Here is a 14,604-nt window from a genome sequence, read left to right as displayed (position 1 = left end):
TGTCCAAAGGTAGCCAAGCTGGTACTCACTCATCTTGATGGATCTGTCTGTACTCTCAGCCCTTGGCTTCTTTGACAGTCTTTGCTGCTTTCTTTGGCACAAGCTGTTTCGGGTTGCTAGACATGCAAATAGGTCTGAGAAGGAGACAGGGACTAGAGTCATTGTGACTGATGTCACAAAGACTTGCTGGGGCCTTGCCAGTTGACAGAAGCGAAGCTGTTGAGAAGTTTTGACAAGCTATTGTTACATCAATGCAGGCCTTTTTTTATAGCAGGAACTCCTTTGCATATTAGGCCACACACCCCTGATGTAGCCAATCCTCCAAGAGCTTACAGGGCTCTTAGGACAGGGCCTACTGTAAGCTCCAGCTACATTGGAGGTGTGCAGGGCTTTTTTTTTTTTTTTTAGCAGGAACACAGTTCCGGCTGGCTTGGCCAGGGCTCCAGCTCGAAAAAAGATCTCCGGCAGAGGGAAGGCACTAGGCAGCCATGAGCTCCCAGACCGCGCTCTGTCCTCTCTGCCACCTCCAGCCTCCAATGGGCTTGCAAAGAGAGATGGAGCCGCCCACGAGCGCCCCCACCTGGGAGAAGCTGGGCCTGCCACTGCCTGCTGCACCGCATGTGGGTCTCTCTCCAGCCATGTTTGGGGGAGGGGGACAAAACAAGGTCTCTCATTGGCCTGTGTGAGAACACACATCCATGACATGCAGCTGATGGCACTATGCTATTCTGTGTCAATATGCAGAAATAAACCTACTGAATGGGTGATGTCATATCCAGTGATGTCATGGGGTGTGGCTAGGGTTGCCAAGTCCAATTCAAGAAATATCTGGGGACTTTGGGGATGGAGCCAGGAGACATGGGGGGCGGAGCCAGATGCAAGGGTGTAACGAGCATCATTGAACTCCAAGGGAGTTCTGGCCATCACTTTTAAAGGGACTGCACACCTTTTTAAATGCCTTCCTTCCACAGGAAATAATGGATAGGGGCACCTTCTTTGGGGGCTCATAGAATTGGACCCCCTGGTCCAATCATTTTGAAACTTGGGTATTTTGGGGAGAGGCACTGGATGCTATGATGAAAATTTGGTGTCTCCACCTCAAAGAACAGCCGCCCCAGAGCCCCAGATATCCATGGATCAATTCTCCATAATTTCCCATGGGAAAAAGTCTCCATACAGAATAATGGAAGTTCCCAGCAGAAATCCCCCCCTGCTTTCTGATGACCCTGAAGCGGGGGGAGGGCCTCCAAACCGGGGGATCCCCTGCCCCCCACCTGGGGATTGGCAACCCTAGGTGTGGCCTAATAGGCAAATGAGTTCCTGCTGGGCTTTTTCTACAAAAAAAGCCCTGGGGGTGTGTGGCCTAATATGCAAAGGAGCTCCTGCTACAAAAAAAAGCTCTGCATTGATGGGGGGGGTTCCAGTCTAAACCACAGTCCTCCTTCATAAATCCTATGTACTCTAAGGGCAAAGGAGGCTGTCCTGATAGGTCAGACAGGTACAAGGTTTTGGTTGTAGTCACATCTTTAATTAGGAGGACAGTGGGCAACCCCTAGGGAGAAACTCCTGGATATTTGCGGGGGGGGGGGGGAGAGGTGGAGCCTAGGAAGGGTGGAGTTTGGAGAGGAGAGGAATCTTGGCAGTGTATAATGCCATAGAAGAGGAAGTAGAGTTGGATTTTATACTCCACTTTTCTCTAACCGAAGGAGTTCCAAAGCGGCTTACAATCACCTTCCCTTCCTCTCCCCACAACAAACACTCTGTGAGCAGTGCTCCCTCTAAGCTGAGTTAGTGTGAGCTAGCTCACAGTTTTTTAGCCTCCAGCTCACACATTTTTGTCTTAACTCGGGAAAAATGGCCCCAGAGCTAATGTATGCAGCAGCTCACAATTTTAATGCCAGTGGCTCACAAACTAGAATTTTCGCTCACGAGACTCCACAGTTTAGAGGGAGTATTGCCTGTGAGGTAAGCGGAGCTGAGAGAGTTCTGAGAGAACTGTGACTTACTCAAGGTCACCCAGGAAGCTTCCTGTGGAGGAATGGGGAATCAAAACCCGGTTGTCCAGATTAAGAGTCCACCATTATACCAGGAGGCAGGAGCAGGAAAGGTGGAGGTACACTCTGTGGCAGCCCCGTATGTGGAAGCTGGAGGGCGGGGAGCTGGCTTTGTTATGAATTAAATATCAGTTCCTTGACCAGCTTCCGTAAGAGCAGGCCAGGAAGGATTAAAATTGGGTTTGTGTTGTCGCCTCTTTTTAGAAGCTGTTTTTTGGGGAGACATATCACGCATGCTCAGAAAATGTCTGACTTTACGTCTTTTTAAAAAAAAGTTACCCTCCCCCCTTCATAATCAGCCCGAATGCCAACATTTTTGAAAACAAACTTTGGGGCTACTCAGAGTGAAAGAGTTTCGTCTCTGCCTCGGATCTGCTCCCGGGGCCACGGGTAGGAGGAGCACGGCCCCTTTAAGAGCCGCAGGTCGCTGCGCCCTCTGGCGATCGGAACTGGCGCTGCAGCCTCAGGTGAAGTTCGTGGAGAGAGTTCCGCCGGCGCCAGGTGCGTTGTGTGTGTGGCGCGCTTGCAACAAAAAGGCGCCATGGATTCGGGACTACTCCCAAAGCAGGAAAGCGGAGGAAGTGGATGTGGACTTCTGGAGGCTCGGCCCCTGGTAACTTGGGGCGTTGCTGCAAGATGAAAGCCGACTGGAGTGCATTCTGAGGCGGAATAGGAAGGTAGCCCAAAAGGCAGCGGATCGCGGACCTTCAGTTGGTGTTTGCTCCTTGTTTCGGAGGAAGCTCCATTGAATTCAATGGGATTTCCTTGTGAGTAAACAAAAGCTGGCAATGCCCAGACTCCAGCAAGTCCCCTGTTGAAATCTAACCCAAGAGGCACCTGGGGTTTTTTTTGCCACTGTGTGATACAGAGTGTTGGACTGGATGGGCCACTGGCCTGATCCAGCATGGCTTCTCTTATGTTCTTAAGTGGCCCTGAGGAAGCCAGTTTCTCCCATGTAATATGAAGACAACCCACCTTATAGGGCTGTGGCGACGTAGAGTACACTTGTCCAATGTTTAGACTCAACTGTATTGTTCTGAGATGTATTTGGATAGAAGGCTTCTAAGTTGGGGGGGGGGGCATTCCCTCTAGCTCTTAAGAAACAAAAGTATCTTTGGCGGGGAGAAAAACTGGGGAGAGGTGTCCCTGCCCTTCCCAAACGGAACTCCAGACTTCAGCCCTTGTAGTGGTTTCCAATATCTAAGCGTTTAACCCTGGACTGTATAAAGTAAGTACAAACTGAACTATCCCTCAAGAGCCATGGGATGGAATGTCCATCACCACAGAATTGTGTCCCTGTACGTGAAGGGTTGGAAGGAACACTTTCCCTATGAAGAAAGGTTAAAACACTGGAGCTTTTTAGCTTGGAGGTTAAAAGGTTAAAACACTTGGGGCTCCTTAGCTTGGAGAAACGTTGACTGCGGGGTGACAGGATAGAGCTTTACAAGATTATGTATGGGACAGAGAAGGTAGAGAAAGAAGTACTTTTCTTGCTTTCTCACAATATGAGAACTCATGGACACTCAATGAAATTGCTGAGCTGTCGGATTAGAACGGATAAAAGGAAGTACTTCTTCACCCAAAGGGTGAGTAACGCAAGGAATTTACTGCCAGAGGAGGTGGTAGCAGCTACAAGCATGGACGGCTTCAAGAGGGGATTGGATAAACATATGGAGCAAAGGTCCATCAGTGGCTATTAGCCGCAGCGTATTGTTGGAACTCTCTGTTTGGGGTAGTGATGTTCTGTATTCTTGGTGCTTGGGGGTGGGGCCCAGTGGGAGGGCTTCTAGCCCCACTGGTGGACCTCCTGATGGCACTTGGGTTTTTTGGCCACTGTATGACACAGAGTGTTGGACTGGATAGGCCATTGGCCTGATCCAACATGGCTTCTCTTCTGTTCTTATGAAGGAAATGAGTCTCCAGTCAGAACGCTGGTGGAGAGGTCTGTTTGTCAGCGCCACAGGGTTCTTGGCCCAGGAAGCAAAATAGAACCTCCATCTTCAGAAGCAGGGTGCCACTGAATATTAGTAGTGGGATGGGGGGGCAGAGGAGAACTGGATGGGGAAGGAGGCACCTCTTGGAAGCATCCGGTTGGGAAACAGTATATTGGACTGGATGGGCCTTTGGTCATGTCTGGTGGAGCAGTTTGGGTGTTCTTAATATGTTCTTTCTAAGTTTGAGAATTCCAGAGCCCTTTCTAGAAACAAAATATTGAGCGCGTACCCCTTCCTGCCTATGTGTGCGCTCACATCTGCTCGCACATCAATATTCTGCCACTGTTCCTTCCCCCTTTCAGTCTGAGGCTGCCTTTTGGAAAACAGGCCTCTGCCAAGATGTCTGGTTAAGGGTCTAATCTGTACAGTCATAGCAGGGGCATTTGAAACTGCCGTTCTGCTGTTCCCCATCTGCACATCAACCACAGAAGAGAGGCTAAACCGTGTTTTTCTTGGCCTATGTGCATTCGATCTAAGGCGGTATCACCGTGCAGAGCCTGCTGAAGAGACTGGCTTTGCTAATCTCAAAGAAAAGCTTGTGTGTGTGTTTTGAAGGAAGTGGCTGTAACTCAGTGGCAGATAGTCTGCGCTTGGCCTGCAGAAGGTTATGGGTTCAATCACCAGCATCTCCAGTTTAAAGGGCCACTAGGAAGTGATCTGAAAGATTTCTGCCTGAGAACTCAGGGAGCCACTAACAGTCTGAGTAGACTGCAGCACTAACTTTGATGGACCAAGGGTCTGATTCAGCATCGGGCAGCTTCATGTGTGGGTGGCATTAGTTGACTTTCCACATACTTAAAAGAGTCTTGAAAAGAAGAGAAGAGCTGGAAACTGTGGGCAGATCTAGGGATTAAACCTCAGAGTGCGTTTACAAGCTCTTTGGAGCAATTCTGCGATAGAAAAAGATACTCCGAGAGACTACAGAGGAACCTTCTCTCGTTTCCTTGACAGTTTCTGGGTTGTGGCCCTGTCACTGTGGTCTGCTGAGCTGATTTCATCCCCAGCAGCAAGTCTGGGGTGCTTTTAAAGGCGGCTGATCTGGAGAAAGGTCCAAGCAATGGGCATGGTGTACCAGAAGGTCTCCTTCTCAGATCCCTCTGAGGAAAATGGGAGTTGGGTGTAAGCACAAGGGGGGAGGGGAGTGGGTCAACAGGGCTGGAGAGTGGTGGTCTGGTATCCACACACTTCAGGGGGATTTGAATGAGAAGTCAGGAAGATGATGCCAGGGGTTGGAATGGCCAGTAGTCTTGGGTGCAAACCTAGCTATCACCAGTGGATGGATGAGAACACTCTCAAGTTTTAAATGGGAAAAGCTGGGCCATTTCATTCTGAAACACTACAGGTAGGGTTGCCAGCAGTGTTCCCTCTAAGCTGAATTAGTGTGAGATAGCTCACAGTTCTTTAGCCTCTAGCTCACACATTTTTGTCTCAGCTCAGAAAAAATGGCCCCAGAGCAAATCAACGTATCCAGCAGCTCACAACTTTTGCTCGCAAAGTAGAATTTTTGCTCACAAGACTTCACAGGTTAGAGGGAGTGTTGGTTGCCAGCTCCAGGATGGGAAATACCTGGAGATTTGGGGGATGGAGCCTGAAGAGGGCAGGTTTGGGGAAGAGGAGAGACTTCATTGGGGTACAGTGCCATAGAGTCCAACTTCCAAAGCAGCCATTTTCTCCAGGTGAGCTGGTCTCTGTCAGCTGGAGATCAGTTGTAATAGCGGGAGATCTCCAGCCGCCACCTGGAGACTGGCAACCCTACCTGCAGCCTACACCTTATTAAAAGCTCCAGCCAATCAAATGGCCTTTGTTGCAGTCTATGGACTGCACAGTTGCAGTGTATGGTTCCCTTGAGGAACCATCGTTCATGCAAATGGAACTGGAGCAGTTGGCAAAGGGTTCCCTTGGCACAGGCGCCCGTGCTGTTTGGGGGAGGCAGCCGACCAAATGTTGGTGCTGCAGCTCTGAGTCAAGCAAACAGCGGCTGCTCCTCGGAGAAAGGAAGCATGGCAGGACAAGTCGCTCTTGCGTGTGCAGAGAGGGTTGCCAACCTCCAGGTAGCGAATGGAAAAAACACGTTGAAATAGTATCATATACATTCAAGGTCAGTTTAATTCAGCTGTAATACAAGTATGCAGTATTAAAGTCCATTCTTAAAGGACAATACACTTACAAAAAAGGTCATATTGTCTCAATATGGAACAGGGGCGGCCAAACTGTGGCTCAGGAGCCATATGTGGCTCTTTCACACATATTGTGTGGCTCAAGAAGAAGAAGAAGAAAGAAGACTGTAGATTTATACTCTGCCCTTCTCTCTGAATCATAGTCTCAGAGCGGCTTACAATCTCCTTTATCATCTTCCCCCACAACAGACACCCTGTGTGGTGGGTGGGGCTGGAAGAGCTCTCCCAGAAGCTGTCCTTTCAAGGACAACTTTTGCAAGCGCTATGGCTGACCCAAGGCCATTCCAGCAGCTGCAAGTGGAGGAGTGGGGAATCAAACCCAGTTCTCCCAGAAAAGAATCCGCACACTAAACCACTATACCAAATTGGCTCTCTTAACCTTACTAACCAAACTTAATGACTACACCAAACATTGAAGCCCTGACTGCCTTGTCAGCCAACATGGAGAAGGCATTTTAAAGAGAGAAATCACTTCAAGCAGAGCCAGCTGGCATCTTGGAAAAGGCATTTAAAGTTGCTTTCTTCTCACCCCTTTCTTCCTTCACTCCCTCCCCCCTTCCTTCCTGTCTTGTAGCTCTCTGCTGTTCGTGTCTTGTGACTCTCAAAACATCTGATGTTTATTCTGTGTGGCTCTTATGTTAAGCAACTTTGGCCATTCCTGATATAGAATGAACAAGTTCCACATGGTGCAAAGATGTCCCAATAGGTTCATGAAGGTCTCTTGAGTCCCTTGTGAGAGAGATTCTCCAGGATTCCAAATGGTCAGCACCCTATTTCAGAGTGGTGGGGGTTTCTTCAGCCTTCATCAGGACCACGGAATCAACAACAGAACTACAATATAACATTAAAAGTTAAGTTGAAGATACATCCCAAACGCCTCAAACTAAAATCTAGTTCACCGTGGTCACATAGATTTTATTATTAACCTGCAGGTGACACCCACTATTCCGATCCATCTCCAGGCAACCAAGATCATTTCCCCTGGAGAAAATATAAGATTACAGTATATTTACAATGCTAACACAGGAGACTATACCAACTTTAGAAAGATTTATTAATTCGTAGCCTAAAGTTTGGACTGGGACCCATATAGAAGAGTTCGGCAGTAGAATTATTTGTGGAATGAATATCACTCTCGTTTCTATTGGAATCCATACGAGTCTGGGAGAGAACATCATGTAAATAGCCTTAAAGCGAAATTGGTCTCACTGAAGAAGCTGATCGAAACAAGAGAGTCTGTATCCGGAATCCTCGTATAACGATTCTTCTTCTTCCTATTGATGTTCATGTTTCTTCCTCCTTGATGATTCTTCCATTTGATGTTGAATAATTGTCCCTTTGCGGGTTTTTCTCATCTTATTGGACTTAACTTGTTTTTGAAACTGTTCATACTGATAGCAATCGATTTGTATTATCTCTTTTGTGTATGTGCATTTTGTATATTGTATATATCTTTTATATTATTTATAGAAATAATAAGGAACAAAATAACAACAGTACTGAACATAAATGTATTTATTGAAGATATTTAGTGGCTTGCTATAGTGTTTGTTGGTTGTTATTACCCCATGGAGAAAATGGCTGCTTTGAAGAAAACCGCAGGTTTATACCCCACCCTTCTCTCTGAATCAGAGTCTCAGAGCGGTTCACAATCTCCCTTATCATCTTTCCCTACAACAGACACCCTGTGAGGTGGGTGGGGCTGAGAGAGCTCCCACAGCAACTGCCCTTTTAAGGACAACTCTTGTGAGAGCTATGGCTGACCCAAGGCCATTTCAGCAGCTGCAAGTGGAGGTGTGGGGAATCAAACCTGGAGGGTGGACTCTGTGGCATTAATTACACTCTGTGGAAGTCCATTCCCTCCCCAGGCGCCATACCCCAAGTCTCCAGGTATTTCCCAACCCAGAGGTGGCAACCCTACATGCAGAGAAGATCCACTCATGCAAGGTACTACCTTGCCTGAACAAAGCAAGCTTGCTGGATGCTGCCCCAGGTTGGGAAACTGAATGACAGTTTTCAGTGCTGTAACTGGTCTTGGGCCAAGTTCCTGAATGCTGCATCCTTCCTCCTCACCAAACTGGTCCAGGAGCAAATCCAGAATGGTTGTGAATCCTTAAGGATCCTGCCACTGCATTTCCAAGATTCTTCATCTCTAACTGTGCTTGCTCAGAAACTGCTGTGCAAAAGTTACTTCCTGTCCCGTTAGATTGCTTGCCTCTGATTTTTCTCATCCACTATCTCCGGTTGTATTCAGTGAATGAAATGTACACTTTGCCTCTGAGCCTAAGACAGCAATGGGAAGCCACAACACTGCTGCTACGCCTGGCCTGCTGCCCTCGCTTAGCCTCTGTGCACAGCAGGGAACCATTGTGCAATTGTCTTTTAATCACTGGGGCCTCTTCTGTGACTCAGTCCAAGCTGTGCCCAGGATGTTGGTACTCCTGGTGTCCCAGGTAGCCTTACAGCAGCCAGGGCTCTTTGTCTCCTGGGGCAACCGGAAATAATCATTTGTATGGATGTTGCTGCTCTGCAGCCCATCTGCAACTGGCACTGAGTGTGAGCGGAGTCCCAGGATGTTTTGGAAATGCCATTTTCTGATGGAACCCCTCTGAGATGGCCCCTTTTTCTTGGACTGGGGGGGGGGGGTACCACAAAGTTAGCATGGTAGGAGCGGAGAGACAGACCAAGCTGAATAGACCCAAGTTGTGCTTTACTGGGGGGGGGGGGTGTCTCAAAGCATTGTTCATAGGGTTGCCAATCTCCAGGTGGGGGCAGGGGATCCTCTGGTTTGGAGGCCCTCCCCCACTTCAGGGTCATCAGAAAACGGGGGGGGGGGGGGATGTCTGCTGGGTGCTCCATTATTCTCTATGGAGACCAATTCCTATAGGGTATAATGGAGAATTGATCTGTGGGTATTGAGGGGTTGGGGTTTTTTTAAAAAAAAATAGAGGCACCAACATTTCAGCATAGCATCCAGTGCCTCTCCTCAAAACACCCTCTAAGTTTCAAAAAGATTGGACCAGGGGGTCCAATTCTATGAGCTCCAGAAAAAGGTGCCCCTAGCCTTCATTATTTCCAAAGGAGGGAAAGCATTTAAAAGGTGTGTGGTCACCTTACATGTGATGGCCCTTTGGAGTTCAGTCATGCTTGTCACAACCTTGCTCCTGGCTCCGTCCCCAAAGTCTCCTGGCTCCACCCCCAAAGTCCCCAGTATTTCTTGAATTGGACTTCTTCAGCACTCGGGAAGAAGGCTGAGGGATATTAACAACTGGAGCAGGGGCCTCCGCTGCCGACAGCCATTGAGATGAACCTGCACAGAGCAATCTGATTGCATTCAGGAACTGATTGGCTTGGATTTTTCTATTCTCAACCCATCCGGTTTTGCGCTTGGCTTCCCTTGTGGGTGGCCTTGAGCTTCCCTTGTTTTCTCCACGATAACACATGAATGTTTAGCAGCATATGGCACTGCTTCAAACACTTCATGTTCCAAGACAAAGGCAGGCGCTTCTCTCCCACCACAACCTCAGAGCCTTCCCTGGGCTTGCAACAATCCATCCTGGTTTTGCAGCCATCAGTGCCGACCGGGGGAGACCAGCAGGGTGAAAACCTGCTTGTGATTGTTCGATGCAGTGGAGGCACTACAAGCTAGGGTTGCCAGCTTCCAGGCTTCCCCTGGAGTCCTCCTGGAAATACAACTGATCTCCAGTCTAGAGAGATCAGTCCCCCTGGAGGAAACAGCAGCTTTGGAAGGCAGATTCAGTGTTATAGCACAGATTTTAGGCAAACTGTCCCCATCCACACATACATGGCCTTTAACCTGAGGCTTATAAGGAAAGAAGAACCCCGTGGCACAGACTGGTAAAGCTGCAGTACTGCAGTCCTAAGCTCTGCTCACGACCTGAATTCGATCGCAGCAGAAGCTGGGTTCAGGTAGCCGGCTCGAGGTTGACTCAGCCTTCCATCCTTCCAAGGTCGGTAAAATGGTTACCCAGCTTGCAGGGGTGGGGGAAGTTGAAGTTGCTTTCACAACGTTTTCACGGCAGACTTTTTACGAGGGGGGTTGCCATTGCCTTCCCCAGTAAGAAAGTGTGTCGTGAAAATGTGAAAGCAACGTCACCCCAGAGTCGGAAACGACTGGTGCTTGCACAGGGAACTACCTTTACCTTTTCTTTTTTTATATATATAAGGAAAAAAGGAATTCCCCTCCCCCCCAAAGGAGTTTATAAAGTAGATTGGCAATGACATGAAGAGAGATGGCATGGAGTGATGCAATGTGTCTTGGGCCCCAAGTCACAGACTCCTGCCCTGCTAACTGGAGAGTTTATGGGACTTCCTTTTGGTTCCATGTGCCAATTGATTCTGTTTTTATGTAAGTTCCCCCAGGACAGGAGGCCAGTTGTTGGCCTACCCTGAGATCTGAAACTGACAAGTGTTTGTCTTGCCCAAGAAGCACAGGGGTCTTCTGTGGGTCTCGCATCCTCATGGTAGGATAGGCTGAAGTGCCCCAAGGGTCACCAGGTGAGCAGAGATTAGAAACTGGGTCTCCCTAATCCTAGTCAAATGCCCCGTGTATAGGGTTGCCAGCTCAGGGTGGTTGAGAAATACCTGGAGATTTTGGGGGCGGAGCTTGAGGAGGGCAGAGAACATAAGAGAAGCCATGTTGGATCAGGCCAATGGCCCATCAAGTCCAACACTCTGTGTCACACAGTGGCAAAAAATTTTATATACACACACACTGTGGCTAATAGCCACTGATGGACCTGTGCTCCATATTTTTATCTAAACCCCTCTTGAAGGTGGCTATACTTGTGGCCGCCACCACCTCCTGTGGCAGTGAATTCCACATGTTAATCACCCTTTGGGTGAAGAAGTACTTCCTTTTATCCATTTTAACCTTTCTGCTCAGCAATTTCATGGAATGCCCACGAGTTCTTGTATTGTGAGAAAGGGAGAAAAGTACTTCTTTCTCTACTTTCTCCATCCCATGCATCCCATCCCCCAGAGCTGGGGGAGAGGAGAGATTTCAGCAGGGCACGTCAGAGAGCCCACCTTCCAAAGCAGCCATTTTCTCCAGGGGGACTGAGCTCTGTAACCTGGAGACCAGTTCAGGGGAGCAGCCCCGTTGGTCTGAAGCAGCAGAGCGAAGTTGGAGTCCAGTGGCACATTTAAGATACAAAAGCTTATACCCGGAATAAAACTTTGTTAGTCTTCAGTGGACTCAAACTTTGTTCTGCTGGAGACCAGGTGCAATCCCAGTTCTCCAGCCACCACCTGGAAACTGGCAACCCCACCTGTATACCACATTGGATCTTCTCTTCTTTTCCCCGTTCCTCTTTATCAAAAGCCCAAGTATCTCACAACAGCAACAAATTGGCATGGTTTTATTTAGAAAACGGATGTGCCATCTCTCTAGAGCACTGGTGTCAGGAGTGATACTGCCGCTAACGTAACATTTTGGCAGCTTCGGAATGTTTCTCATGCACTTTCCCAAGATTCTTCTTTGGCAGGTCTATAGTATTGCCTTTGTGCGGTGACGGGAATGACAAAGACTGGCTTGAATTTATAGCAGAGGGGAGATTAGAACCCGGGGCCCTTCCAGCTCTTCGTCTTGAAGTTATATCTTTCAGAGTTGCAGGGAAGTACATCACACACTGGAAGGCACCAGAGTGGATTAATGACAGCGCACACGGGGAGGGGTCTGGCCAGCTCTTTGCAGCACTGCCGCTTCTGAGTGACGTCACCACCCCTGAAACGGTCCAGCTCAGGGGCTGCCAAACTTGCTTAATGTATAGAATAAAGATCAGATGTTTGAGGGCAAGGCAGGCAGGAAGGAACTTTAACCTTAAATGCATTCTCCAAGCTGCCAGCTGGCTTGACTTGGAGAAGTGGTTTTAAAAGACAAATATGTCCCGCAAACCAGCCAACGGGGTGGTGAGGGTTTTGGGAGCCACACAATAGGAGTGAAAGAGCCACATGTGGCTCCTGGTCACCCCTGGTCCAGCTCATCCTGACCTCCAATGTACCTGAGAGGAAACAAACTAAGTTGGCTTGCTAGCAACCCCCCTCCCCGCCACCATGCTCTCTGCACACTCTCAGAGGCACTCTCCCTCTCTCTTTTGTTTTAAGAACCCAGCCGGCTCGAATTCCTTGCGAGTCTCGCATCAAGGGCAACTTTCTTGCAGTGAGAGGGTTGGACTGGCTCCCTGCCACCGGCAGCCCCCAGACAGAGACAGCGGATGCTGAGGTTTTTGAGAGAGGCTTGAACTGGCTGCTCAAATATCTATTTGGGGGGAGGGGGGGAAGATTGAGTCTCCTCAGCTCCCTGGTTGTTTCCAGTTGCTCCCCGCTGTAGGCTAATAGGAAACCAAACCCTTTTCCCGGAGAGAGATGCACTTCCCATTTGCCAGTGGGTAGCCCTTGGTTACAAGCAGCAGCTGTCTCTTGGATGCCAGCCTGGCTCTCCCATTGGCCGGGAGGACCAGCCAGGTTCTCCAGCATGCTGATGGGCTGCCCGGTCGCCTTGGCAACAGCAGCATCCAGATCCTCCTGTGAAAGGCAAGGAGAGGTTTCGCAGTCCTGCAGCCCTCCTCGGAAGAGCCCAAGCCTTGCTCGGAGTGGGGAGTGTTTGAAGCAAACAAAAGGCTGGGCGATCCCAGACGATGGGACCCTTGCGACTGATGTAGACCATGCCAGGGAGGCACCACTGGCCATGTGCCCCTCTTAAATTGCCCTTCAGCATGATCTGTGACATTACAGGGGCTCGTTCAGGGGCTGGCAGTGCAGCTACAGCTCTGTGGGGAGGGCTAGGAAATTGTCACCCCTCCTAAAAACCTCCATTCAACCACTTTTCTCTATCATTTGAGACAAACCTCAGTCCTAAGCATACGCAGCAACAATGTGAGAGGGCTCCTGAGCATGTGCAAAGGGCTTTTTTGCAGCTACCCCAGCATCTCGAAGTGTGGGGCGTGGCTCCCTTTGTTCTTGTACTGATAATGATGATGATTTCATGCTATTGTTTTGACTGGCAAGATGCCTGGAGCAGGATTCTGGAGAGGCAGGGTGAAGATTCCCCGAAACAAATCAGTGAAGTGGCTGCCAAGGTAGTGAAGGAAGAGCTCAGGGCTGGGCATAATCATGGAGGGGGTGGGCTGGGACCCCCACAGAACAAATAAGCCAAAGCATATGGGAAAGGGAAGAGTCAACCGCAACCATGATGATGGGTTCTTTCGCCCCAGAGGATAACATTAGTTTCAGAAATATTTCAAACATTACATCTTGGCCCTAGCTGGAGCAATACTCCAGGGCTCCATCCAGAGATGGCTATAGAGTTGTCAGCCCCCCCCCCCCCCACCCCAGCCACTGTTGGGGGAGGGTTGCCAACTCCAGGTTGGAAAACTGGAGATTTGGGGATGGAGCCTGGGGAGGACAAGACCCTCAGTGGGGTACAACGCCATACGAGTCCACCCTCCAAAGCATCCATTTTCTCCAGGGAGACTGAGCTCTAGAAATGAGGTGCCATTCCAGGGGATTCTGAGGTCCCACCTGGCAACTGGCATCTCTAGATAGCTACCCTGCCTTTGTTTGGGGGTTTCTCTGCTACTCCTAAACAATGCTCCCTCTAAGCTGTGAATTCTTGTGAGCAAAAATTCTACTTCGTGAGCGACTGGCATTAAAGTTGTGAGTTACTCCATAAATTAGTTTGCTCTGGGGCCATTTTTCCTGAGCAAAGACAACAATGTGTAAGTTGGAGGCTAAAAAGCTGTGAGCTAGCTCACACTAACTCAGCTTAGAGGGAACACTGCTCCTAAATGAATTTTCTCCCACAAATTCTTCTCTGCAAATTCCAATTTCAGCTCTTTTGTAAGATTTAACATTCTTCAAGATGTGCACGTGACAGTCAACATCATACATTATTTGCTCCCTGCCCTTGCAGAAGTGTTACTTTATTTTGCGGGCACATATTCAATATTTGATAGGGGACGTTGACTGGGAATGTTTCATATTTGACAGGGAACAGCTTAAGTGATTTCACACATGATGGCAGCCAAAAATCCAAATGATCTACCCAGGCCAGACTCACAGAGACTCATGGGGATTAAGAATCTCCTCCAGGCAAACCTGGAAGGAAAACTCTTGTCAGTTCATAGACAGCTTAATTCTTTACTTTTCAAGAGCAGAGTTAACTTGGTGTTGCTGTAAGACTGCTTGACTTGCCAGGGCTTTTGATGGTCTTTAAGCTGCAGGCACTTTCTCAGGGAAGGGGAGGTTAATGGGGTTTTCTTGTATCTTGTACACTTTTAATCTTGGAATCTTTAGCCACCTGGAGCCACAAGGGGAAAGTGAGGTATAAATAAGGGAGAATAAACTATGGTTTGGAAT

Source organism: Heteronotia binoei, chromosome 18 (genome assembly GCF_032191835.1).
Source record: "Heteronotia binoei isolate CCM8104 ecotype False Entrance Well chromosome 18, APGP_CSIRO_Hbin_v1, whole genome shotgun sequence".
NCBI classification, from domain to species: Eukaryota; Metazoa; Chordata; class Lepidosauria; order Squamata; family Gekkonidae; genus Heteronotia; species Heteronotia binoei.
This window is presented reverse-complemented; position numbering follows the sequence as displayed.